Genomic DNA, 12,930 nt, shown 5'->3' with positions numbered 1-12,930 from the left:
GATTTCACTTGGTTGGTGATTTCTCGAGTGCACTAATCTATCAAGAGCTCTCTGTAATGGTCTCTCTACCCCCAGGGGAATTAATTGTTCCTTCTAATTTGTTGTCACTGGGCTAACACTGAGCCTGGGGAGCACAGCCAGGGATTGGCTGCCAGCTGAGTTTTACCTGAATCTCCTGGAGCTGCTTTGAGTCTGTTCTATGATAGTCCCAGCTAGCAGCTGGAAGCTGAAGTTATCTATAAAGGTAAGGATCCAAAGATTTTCCTCAATAACCTATGGAATAATAATACCATGGTGTTCTTTTGAACGATCCTGCCAGCTTATGAGGCAAAAGTTATTCTCCTCCACTGATAAAGGTGAATCCTTTGGGCACAAACAAGCCTGGTGCTGTACAGATTACCCCAAACCCGCAAAATGTTGCCATTCTCAGAGCCAGATACGGGTAAACTGCTTCCACCTGGTTCTGCTGCTGTCATTCTCTACAGCTGGGAAGGTGGAAGAGAGCAGCACCTCTGGTTCCCCAGAAAGGCCAAGTTTGGTGTTGGTGTTTGTTATTTATTTTTTTTTTTTTTTTAGTTTAATGAAGATTGTTATTAATTAGATAAATGTACAGGGTCCATGTGTTGACAAGTACACCTGTGAAAAATCTCTGGAATGCTTGGAAGGTCTTCGAGCCAACCTTTTCCAGGATAGCTGCAGGTGTCAGGTAGAATTGCATTGAAAAATCCAGTTTTCAGTTTGTTAGCAGTGTACCTGCTGCTTTGCAGGAAGGAAGGATTCTCTTCTGCCTGTAGCTGGATGTGATTTACATTACAACCAAAGCTAAGGACTTCAGCTGGTGCTGGGAGCATACTCAGGAAAGGGAGTTCTGGTTTTACTTACATGGGTTTCTTGGAAGACTGCACATGACACTTTTTGTAGTATTATGGCTTCAGTTTAAAATAAAACTTATGAGTGTTTATTTTCTGTTGTCTGTTTCACGAGTGTGTTCCTCAGGGATCCAATTCTCTTAGCATATAGATCTGCACAGGTTTTCATTTGGAAAAGGGTTTGTTCAATTGTTTCAACGGTAATTTCCCTACTATTTAAGCTATTTTTGGGATAAAATCTTGGTGTTTATTTCTTTTTTTCCCCTTCCACCCCTCCTCAGCTCAGCTTTCTAGCAACTTTCAAAGCGAGTGATATTTATTTCAGTAATTCACTTCCACTGACATAAAAGGGGGACAGTGTTAGTGACTCTCATTTTGGAATTATGGGCTTTTACCTCCACCGTGTGGCAGCTCTTCAGAACTGACTTGAATGCTTTTGCACAGAAGTAGAAAATGGACAAAGATGAGTTTACTTAAATAGGTCAGTTCAGCAGTATTTCAGACTTCTAAATATTGCTTCAATGAGGTCGTTCTTAAACTTCACTTAAAATCTTACCAGTGTTCACTCATCTCCATTTTGAGATTGGTACATTGAGTAAATGATATTTCAGCAGAATACACCAGAATATATATATATTTTTTTGTAGAAACAGAATTATCTGTTTTCTGACAGTCTGTGTGCATGTGTAAAAATACAACACTTGCATCAATTTCCTTTAATTCACAGGTGAGCCTTCAAAAATGTACTGCTTAACTATATTTAGGAACACTAGGCTGCTCAGCCATTAAGTGGGGGAAAACAAGATCAGCTGGTCCACAAGCAATTTGGATTTGGGAGCTGGATTGTTGAATTTCAGACTGCAGGTGAGAAGGCTCAGGATTAAACATCTTAGATTAAAAACTTTGTAAAATGCTTTTTGCCTTTATGAAGGAATGCTTTGACTCAGGTATGTTGTTGAGTAATGCCCATGAGCTGTTCTTCTACCAACAAAGTGATGTTTTCCACTTTTCCACAAGTAAAACTCGTTGAAATCAGGAGCATAGCTGAGAAACTTTAAATTCTGCTGTCCTGCGTGTCAGCAGATATCTTGGTTTCTCAAGTTTTTCAGCTTTGTCGTGGACTTTCAGCTTCAACAAAAAAATGATTGCTGTTGTATTCAGATGCAGTTGAAGTGACCCCAAACTTCTGATCTCTGCAGATGAATTGTGGGTTTTGTTCATTGCAGTTCTTTGCCTGAAGCTGGAGTCTTTCTTCTGCTTAGAAACAGCAGGAAAGTGAGAAATTGTTCAGAACAGCCTTTGGTTTATTGCTTCAATTGTTTATTGCATCAGGTTTTGGTATAGTTTACTGCAGAAATCTGCTTATGAATGTATCATTCGTTGTAAGGATGAAATAATTTTTTAGTATGAAAAACTGAGAACTTTTCAATATTTTTTTCTTTTCTATTGTGTATCTCAGCCACCTAATTTTTGGGTGCTGCTAAGTTAAATGGTGTTGTTCTTTTGCCAAAACTCCCGTTTCCTCCTGGCAACTAAATGTATAGTTGGCTTGAAAGAATTTGAATTACAAAGTTGTCTGTAATGACAAAAAAAGCACTGTAAAATCAATTTTTAAAGCTGTTTAGAGATTTTAATATATTAATAACATATATTATTAATTCAACCAGAGTCAGTTTTGTCTCCTGCTCAAAAATGCTCATCAATCCAGACTGCAGTAGAAGTCAGCTCTTGCAAGAGCATCTTTCTAAAAATCAATCTTGTTCATGATCACGAGCATAATGAAGAATTTAAAATGTACTTTTAATTACGTTGTTATGGAGACAGCTAGCCTAATAGACACAAAATGATTAACTGCAATATGGGTGGTTTAGTGCAGTGGGTAACAGTTACCACTGTCCCTTCAGCTCGAGATGGTCAAGTTTAGACATCTTCCTAGCTGAGCCTTGAAATGTTTGGGCTTTTTCCCCAGATCTAAGTAGTGTTGCCACTGGGAAAGGTCCTGAAAGGTAAAGAATCATAAAGTATCCCAAGCTGGAAGGGACCCATGAGGATCATAGCTTCCAACTCCCGTCACCCCAACTATGGCACTGGTACTTATTTTAACTCACCCCTAGTTGTGCTGTGGTGGTGGTAGCTGGCATTCTGACCCCCAGGAGATAAATCCAAGTTTGTTTAGAACAATTAAATCAAATTGCGATGCGGGAGTGGCTGTGTAGATGCTTTTATTTCTAGAGGGCTTTTGTGGCATCTGGCTCTGGATGGGGATTTAATGAACCTTGAGAAATGTTTTGTGTGTGTGTGAGAGTCAGGGAGGCATTGGTGCAGTACACAATGCGACAAAGATCAGGTCAAGTACAACTAATCCAAAATGAAGAGTAAAATCTGTAAGGCATCAGGGATAGCCTGAAAAAGTGATTGGGCAACATCCCCAAAATCACCAAACTACTGTAAAATGCAAACAAGTGTTGGAAGCTGGTGTTCTGATATATCTGAGATGTGTTTGAAAACTTTGTCTTGGTTTAAAGAGCAAAATCTCTGCTGAGGAAGGGGGAACCTTCTCCCTCCAAATTATTATAAGTCTGAAAATTATGGGCCTTCTAGGCAAAACTGGAAAAGAAAGGAACAGCAGTTCTTTATTTAGGCTATCTCTGTGTGTCTGTGTGTATTTATATATATATATATATATATATATAAAACACAGAACAAACAACAACACACTAACAGAAGTTTCCCACCTGCCAAGCACAATGTCTTTTCAGATGAAGAAATTCACTGAGAGACCTACCCCACAACAGTTTAAAATTCTGACTTAAATTTAGCTTTGACATATAACAACGGGGCGCTTATCTCTGAACCTTGACACCTTGCATGGGAAAAAAGGAGGTTGCATAAATTTATTTGCTTTCACCCTTATCACTGCATATGAAACAGAGAGAAATGGCTTAAGAACGCTTTCTCGGCGTTCTTCCAGTGCCCTTTTTTTGTGCGATTAAAGCAGCATGACCAAAACTGCCCCCTCTGTTTGTGCAAGAGCTGCCACCTCTGCCCTGAGGGGGAAGCTCATGGGATGTGGTTGGCAGAGCAGTGCTGTAAATGCCTGTGTGGGAGAAAGGCACAGCCTGGCTTCGCTTGGCATTCTGAGCCAGGTGTTTATTTGCTGGGCGAGGGAGCTCTCTCCATCACCTGGAAGTGCTTGTGTGGCTGTTGTGCTCGGACCAGCTGCAATTGCTGACGTTGGAGTCCCAGCAGGATGGACTGGGAGCGATGGTGCCTGTAGTTTGTATGAGCTCTTTGGGCTGGAAAAAAGGGATTTGGCTCTATAATATCTGTTAGGTTCTGTTTGGTCTTTATGTTTCCTCTCAAAACATTTTTATTAAAAACCCAGGGAACATTACCATAAAAGTTAACCAGCAGAAAACTGTTATTCTTAAAAAAAAAAATTAGGCCAACCCTGGTCACAAAACCTATTTTTTTGCATATGCAGACTTCAATTTTCATGCAGGGACTAATGATTGACCAGATCATTTGATATGAACTGCATACAAGGAATATATTGTTTTTGTTCTCTGATGTCACTAAGAGCCAAAAAAATCATTGTACATAACTATAAGTCTAATTGTTCTTTTCTGAAGCCTTATAGCATTTTATTTCATATTCTGTGGGTTTAATTTTCTCAAACTTTTGTCTCCTACAGTCAGTGAGAATCTTAAAATTGAAATCTCCAGCTATGCAATGACAGGACTAAAATAGCGGGTGAGTTTGACAGTGTGTTGAATGAATTGTGGGCCTATTTTATTGTTTTAATAATAGCCTCATAGAAACAAATGTACTAATCACATCAAAGAAATTGCAGTAAAAGCAGGGTAAAGTTTTATGCAGCTCAAAATTCACATTCACATCAATTTTTTTTTGAGTGGTGTGTAGGTTTTGTTGGTTTATTTGGTTTTTTTCGGTTTGTGTTTTGGGGTTTTTTTTTTAATATTTTTTTCCCAGCATCCCAACACTGTTAGCCCTAATGGTGTAGACTTTCTCTGTGTCCAGTAATGCAAGGGGAGTAAAAAACTTAGAAATTGTTGTGGCTTACTGCAGGAAATTAAAGAAAGCGCATCAGGAAGAACCTCTTCTCATAGAAAGAACTACCAATACCTGGAAATTCAGCTTCTAAACCATTGAATGGTTTTTGTACATTTTAATTGCCAAGATTCTAGGCAGGAAAAGGGTCACAGGTCTTCACCATGCAGGGAGGAAAAGTGTGGGAACAGCAAATGTTAAATAGGTGATGGCTGAGGAGGTTGAGGTCACCATTAAAACCTGGGGTTTCAGAGTTTCACTCGTGTGGGGAGGATCTTGCTCTCGTAGGAGAATCTCTGTCTAGAACCTGAATATCTCCTCCCTTATTTACTGAAGATTGTCTTCAGTGGAAATATTCAAAATTTGAAAACTTAAACCTTCCAAAACCTGTGTGGAGGACTCGACCTTCTGGAGCACAGAATTATTTGTTCCAGCCCTGTGCTGTCACACTGGTTTTAGACTCCCACTCCTGTCACAGTGCCTTTGGTAAGCACTGCAGAGACACTTTGGGAGTAGGTCCTGCCCTTCAGAGCTGAAAACCTGGAAATGTGACACTGATGGAAATTGGGGTCTTCCTTTTACAGACATGGAAATGATTGAGCTGAAAGGTCAAGGGACTGGACCCAGGGTGATGCCTCAGGTTTTAGCTTTTATATTTTTCAGACTCTGTGCTGTTTTAGTGTGTGGGTCTGAGCTGCACATTAGGGGATGGTGAGCTCTCTGCACAGAGCAGGGAGACAAAACAATTCCTTCTCCAGCTGGGGACCAAGGACAAATGATCCAAATCTCAGGCCCAAGAGCATCAACAATGGTGGAATGAGGAGATAAAAACAAGAAGGATGGGACTTCATAACCTAAAGCTGTAATTGCACAATTAACTCCAATAGGCAAATGGATCAGAACTTCTAAAAGTGAGAGACCCCATGACCAGTTGTCCATTTTGTGACCATTTTAGTTCATCTTGGGTGTGGCCCTGGCTGGGCTCTTGTGCTGCCCAAGGTGGATCCACTGAGGCCTCCTAATAAATCCCCACTTTATTCTTTAACTCCATCCAGCCTCTGTTCTAGGTCAGCCTTTACAAGGCATCATACAGGGTGGATCTGGAGTTACACATGTGGATCAGAGTCTGGTTTAGCACTGCAACAAGAAACATTCTTCCCTTCTTGCTAATGTCACTATGGAACGAGCAAATCTATTTTATTTGAAAAAAACGTGGTGTTGGACAGCTTCTGCTTGAAAACTGTGGGTAAGGCTGTGTTAGTGCACCTTTTCTTTTGGGGCACAGACACACACAGGTGGAGGCTGCTCCCCTCCCTTGTGCTCCCTCTGATTTTGCAAACAGGACCCAAGTGTGTTGAGAGAGGTGGAAATAATGGTTTACCTTGTCATCTTCAAATGAGGCAGCGCCTGCAATCAGCTCAAAGCCAAGAGCTGTACACAAGAGTTGTCACTCCAGTGCAGCTGGGTTTGTGTCATAACAGCAAAGAGGAGAACAGAAATAGCAAAGAAGGGGCTGGTGTGTTATGGGGTAGCAGCAAGTATTACATACATGAAGGTTTAAGCCCCAGGCTCCTGCAGAAGCAATAGAGATCTCTCAGTAAAAGAGAATAAAGAAATATTGTATTACACAAAGGAGACAGGGTGAAATCCTCCTGTATCTGAAGTGTCAACTGCACACTGCAGCAGTTGATAGGTCTTTTTTTTCCCTAAGTGAGGGGGGAAAAAAGCTTGGCTTTTTTCCCTCCCAACAGAGGTCCTGTCAGATTGAGATTTAAATGCTTAGCTACCCTACAAAAACCAGACCTATTCTAATACAGGCATGAAAGATTTCTTTTTTATTTTAAAAAATCCCCAACTTTGGCAGGAATGTTTTGGTGGATTGTGATTTTGGTGACAAATAGAAGTAATGCACCAAATTCTCATTATTTTTTCTTCCCCCCCCCCTCAGATTTTAATAATCTATATAAATTACTATATTAATATTTTTCTTCCTGAGGATAAGGAACATAAGCTTAAAATTATCATCTTGGTGGAAGGAGTATGGCCTGTAGAAAATCCAAGTGTGTATTTCTGCCACCAAAGTCTTTGCAGGGCTTGGCCTCTGGAGGGGCCACATGGCTTTGAAAGCTGGCAGAGATGCTTGCAAAAACACCCAAAGAGCTCCTGACCTGGCATTTTGAAGCAATTCAAGAGACTGTCCCAGGTATTGATCCAAATGTGTTTGACTAGAATGTGTTAAAATTGATGGCTGCAGGTAAGATTTCACATGGTGTCTCCTCAGGCAGTGTGGTTTTAAACAAAGATCTCTGCAGAAGATTCTCAAGACGAGAAAGAACTTTCTGAAAGGTAAAAAAGACACCAGAGTGTGAGGCAGAAGTGCTCTTTGGGGTAGTCTTACCAACTGAGTGCCTGCTCACACATTTATCCCCTATGTGACATTTTCTGGTCACATACATTAGCTTTGCTTCTGTCCACTAGAAGTATGAGTGGAACAAAAGATGCCACTTGGTATCCAATAGTCACTTCAAAAAATTCTAATTAAAGATTTAGGTGCTGTTAAAAGTGGTCATATTAGATTGATTTAGGACTGCAGGTCTTATGTAATTGAGAAGAGATAAAGAGTCAGATCCAGCTAAAACTCTCACGTTGTTTTTAAAAATAAAATTAGAAAAATGGAAGCAGGTTGGCTTGGGAGTGATAATTAGGATATTTGTTGTGTTGAAACAAAGTTTTTACAATATTTGGCTTAGTAATGTAAGCTATGTGTGCAGCTACTCTTTTAGTCATCCCTTTAGTGATGCCATTTAGGTTTATATTTTCTTTCATCACATTTTGGCAGTTTAAGCTCTTTTTTTCCTTCTATATAACCAAATAAAACTCTAAAACAGAGCAACAGGGAATCTCAAGTTGGTTTACAAAATGTACAAACTCACTTAAAAAATCTAGGGACAGTAGTTTTGTTCTTATTTTATGAAAATAAAAATATCTGTTTTTTATGTTAGAAAAATCAAGGAAACTTTCTCAGTATTGCTAGTGTTGAAATACAAAATTCAATATGTTCTTTTAAAATGGGAAACCTACATTTGGCCCGAATGAGAAGCTGGGTAATGGGTTAATTCATAATTGATGTTAATTACAACTTGTAACTCCTTGCCTACCAGGCACAGTTTTACTGGAGAAAAATGAAATGGGGATGACCTAATTAGTGTCTCGTGTTGTCCCTTGTCACATAATGGGGTGATCAGCTCATTCTTTAATTGCCTGTCCTTCTGGTGCTGCAGAGAGAATCCTTCTGTTCGTGGAAATGCAAGGTACCTTTATACAAATAAATATTCACTTATTAAGTTCTAAAACATGTCAGTGTTCAAGAGAATAGAAAAACCTGTAATTCAAAAGGTTTTATGTTCTGTTTCTGCCTTCACCACTTTGCAAATACTGGGTTGGGCTGGTTTGCTGGAGGGACCTTTGTTCTCCAGGGATTACTAGTTCCAGTGCCTCATTGTTATTTCATCGAGGATTTTCTTTTAACATACTCTTGTATTAACAAATGAAATCTTTAGTTATTTTGTCCATTAGTACTATTTTAAAGGAACTGTTGGCTACTGCTTATGCATTTCTTTGTTTTTGCTTTGAGCCTCTACTGTGGAACAGACTGACAGCAGTCCCAGATAACTTTTTATTGGCAACGATCAGCTCAGGTTCAGGTTGGGCCAGTCTGAGGATGAAGGTCCCAATTCCAGGAAGAAATATGTAATTTCTTAGGATATCCCCATTTAGCAAATTATTCAGGGGTATGCTTTGAGATGACAGGTTTAAATAATATGGACTTGAGTGTAGGCTTCAGAGGAGGCCTAGAGCTTACTTTAAGCATCAGTGTTTTGCTGAATAAAAAAAACACCAGTGAATATCAAAATATAATTTTTGATGACAAGAAAATATATAGAAAGGTTTTTAATTTTTGTGCATGTTGTGCTAACTGTACTGATAATAAAAACCTGCATATGCTTGCATGCGCTCATGTGCAAAATTAACCTGTCCTTTTGTAGTTTTCAGATGTGAAAACTTGTTTGCAAATATGCAAAACAATGCATATAAAGCAGAGATTTTATTGCAGTCTTTAGTGAAAATCAGCAAAAAAATGGTTTATGTTGAAATTCAAGTGTGTTTCATTTTTTTTCATGTTTGCAATCCGAGAGCAAGGTTGTTATACCTGAGGTGTATGGAACAGGATCTGTTTTCAAGGTAATTCCTTTTAAAATGCACCCAGCAGTGGTTTAAGCTAAGCAAGGTTAGACTGTAGAAACAAACTCTGTCCTGTCCTTAGCTCTTTATGTTCCACTACTTCCAGCATTTGGGATCAGAATGCCACCTGGGTGAGCCTGCCCAGGATTATTTTCTGCAGTGCAGTGCTGGCTCTGTCCCTCTCCTCTAAGGACTGCAGGCTGGCACGAGTGGGAAGCACATAATTCTCATTACATGTGCAAAGCCAGCAGCCAGGGAAACAAGCTTCACTAAATGCTTGGATTTCAACCAGTGGTGCAGCAGACTCATGCAGGTCCCGAGAGTGAAAACTGTTGCTGTATCTTCATCAGCTGAAAACGCCGTGAGCTTCAATGATCAATATTTACAAAAAGAAACTGAGTCTTCATCAGGTTAACCCTCTTTGGTTTAAAAGCACCAGGATTAAACACTCCCGTGAATAATGAAGTATTTGTTACTAATAACATTTGGTGATTTTATGCTGAAGGACACATGTGGCACTTTTGTTTTGAGTTGATGAGTTCCTTGGCAGCAGCAGCCAATAAAAGTGGATAGAAATGTTCAGTACCAGTAGCTGCAAGGACTCTTGTAGGACAGTTTCTGACTGTGCTTTAAAGCTAAAAAAGTTGCATCAGCAGAGTTCCAGGTGTCCTTGAGAGCTTGACACCAGCTTAGAGCCCCTTGCTGCCACCACAGAGTGATTGTGCCGCTGTGTTTGTGGGCTGGCAGGGCTCCTTTCCAGCACTGCTCTGCTCTTGCAAAAAGCTGTTCCCACTTGCACTGCCCAGCTTCTGCTGCTTAAAAGCATTTTAATCTATGCTTTTTTTACCTTTCCAAAAGCCCACAGAGTGCACAGCTGTTCATTAGTGTGTGTGACAGCTTAAATGGCCGTGTCAACAGCTGCCCAGTTAGAAAAGTGGCAGTCCTCATTTGTGGCGTTGAAAGAAAATGATCTCTAAACTAGTCTTGTGTATTTCCTAAAATATAAAGTGATATCTCTGGAATGTATTTGGTGAGGAGGGAAACAATTCAAAGAATAATCTGTGCTCTGTAACATATCAGTATAGAATAAAAAAAGTTAAGATTTTTAGAATTTATCTTTGGAAGACCATCTTGTTCTTGTGCTTACCAGCAAAATTCTGGCCCTACATGAATGCTATGGTTGTACCAACACTCTTTGACAAAAGTAGCCAGGATATAAAGGGAGTAACATTAGAAAAAGTAACATGTGTTAAATGTAAAGTGAAGGAGAAGAGGAGAAAAAAAAAAAGATTTTAATTTCCAATAGTTCCAGCAATATTTATTTCCTGAAATACCCTCTTTTCTCAAACACTCAGTGTTTTTTAAACAGAGAAAAAAATTCAGCCTCCACTGAAACTAATCATGGGTAAAACACTGACTCCTGTGGAGTTTGACCCCTGCAGCTCTCAGACACTGATTTCTGTGGGGAAATCAGATCTGCAAACTCTGAAAGTGAAAATTCATCATGTTTTTGCCTAAATAGCTTTGTGAATAACTATTGAAATCCAGGATGGATTTGAGATTGCAAAGCATTTGCTAAAACAGCGTGTGGGGGGAAGTGAATGGAAAAAGGTCTGGTAATTTTGGTAAAAGTTGAAGCATCATAAAGAATTCCTTGAACAAAGATTTATCCATCTACTTTAATGTAAAACTGTTTGCTATGTGCAGGTGAAATCAGCCTCAAAACTATTCAAGTTCTCTCACTCAACAGTACAACTTCAAGTTGTTTGTAACTAATTCCAGAGCAGAGAAATACTTTGCTTACATGGAGAGAGAGTTTGCTTAAATAGAGTATCTGTCTTTTTCAAGAAGATAGAGCAATTTAAATCATTATAATTTATGCACATAATTACGTGCATTACATGTGTATAATTTATGTGTAGACAGGAGGAAAAAATTCCTTTAATGGGGAAGTAAGGCTGAGAAAACTGAGAGGTGAGCTGCTGATGTGAGAGATGACTGCAAATTTCAATTTCATGCTTTCCCTTTTCATATTCATTGCTGTTATTTTATGAGCCTGCTTCTGTGGAAAAGTTAGTCCTGACCCAGACCTCTTTAGAGAAAAAGCCTGAAAATTAGAGTGGAAGTGTGATGACCTGTGTGGGGAAAGAATTTGAAATGTTCTGTGTGTACAGTACATCCACACATATCCTGTGGCTTCCTAGTGCCACAGGGGTTACTTGGTTTTCTTTTTTCCTGATTGATTTTTCAAGACTTGGTGATGTAATTGCAGATTTTAACAGTTTGCCAACCACATACATAAATTCATGAGATCAAAAGATTTTACCATGGCTCTGTAAGGGTATTCCTGTCCTGGAAGTTTCTAGACACAACTGGAACCACTACTGAGATAAAGCTCTTGTGCAAGTCCAGCAATTGCCCTGTAAGCCTTTATTAAACTGGAGGAAAGTGTGACCTACTTGATAAATAAGGACTGGACTGCTGAGCAGCCTGGAAACAGGTCAAGGAATGCTGTGACTGATGTCTTGTAATACATTAAAATACTGCCCTTCAGCACTTTTGATGCTCATCTGTAGCCCACAATACGAGCAGTGTAACATTAACTCTCATCCCATCCCATGTCTTTTGTTCTTTCTTAGTTTTTTTTTTTTTTTAATTTATTTTTCTGAAACAGCTATCCCACTTTCCGGGGTATTTCAGACAACACAAAGACGTATTTTAGGTAAACTGACAATCCATACGTCATGAACAATGTCTCTGAGTTGGGAAAATCAAGAGATGAATGCTTTTCATTTCCAGTATTACTTGTCTTTAGGTCAGGACTATGGGCTAGGAAGATTAGTGTTTTTTATGCTTCTTAGTTTTCAAGTAACTTTGTTTTAAGAGGAGGTAATTGTTTTTGCTGTAGCTGTTTTCTGAAGACACTGAGTATCCCAGAGCAGCTGACTTAGATGTAATAAATACCTGCATAGACAACCGGACCATGAATGTATTTTACCCTTTTTCTGTGGGAATAGTAAACAGTGGCTCTTTGGCATGTTAAGACCTAAATTAGTCTTTTGTACCAGTGGAATTTTTTTTCTTTAATGAAACATTAATTCTCTTGGCATTTTTATGAGCAGCCACTGTTTTTCTTTCTTTCTAGTGAAGCAAAAACCTACAGTGCTGCACTTTGCCACCTTTTTCCTTACTATTTTTGGAATGTCTTAATTGCTTTGAAAACTAATTTACTTCCCATTCCATTTCTCTTGCCAGCTTGGGTAAAAATGGCTTGATTGCATACAAAAATAAAATATATCATAAAAAGAAAAGAATAAAGGAAAAAATCACTCTAAAGAACATGCAGGTTAGAGAGTGACACAGCTGAGGGAGCAGAGGCTGTTGTCAGACTGTAAAAACAGCTGTACTGAGTTATATATATTATAATATTATAAATATAGTATAGTCCAAAGTATGATAGGAAAGCAGAGTGGATGAAACTGGAGGATTTCATCTGTAGCACTGCATGAAATCATGGCAATTTTTAATAAATATCCTTTTGAGGTACTTCTTGCAAATGTGATGAACTTGTCAGCAAAGCTGTGAGGGAGAGCTGTGGAAAGCAGAAATATCCACTAAAGGCAGCTGGTTACAGCCTCTCTGCAGGGGCCCAGTGAATAAATGGATTTATTCCCAAAGGAATAAATTTGAACCAGTCCCTTAGATTTGCTTTAGAATTTTGGGTGAGGATTTGATTCTGTAAAATTCA

Source organism: Anomalospiza imberbis, chromosome 7 (assembly GCF_031753505.1).
Source record: "Anomalospiza imberbis isolate Cuckoo-Finch-1a 21T00152 chromosome 7, ASM3175350v1, whole genome shotgun sequence".
NCBI lineage: Eukaryota > Metazoa > Chordata > Aves > Passeriformes > Viduidae > Anomalospiza > Anomalospiza imberbis.
This window is presented reverse-complemented; position numbering follows the sequence as displayed.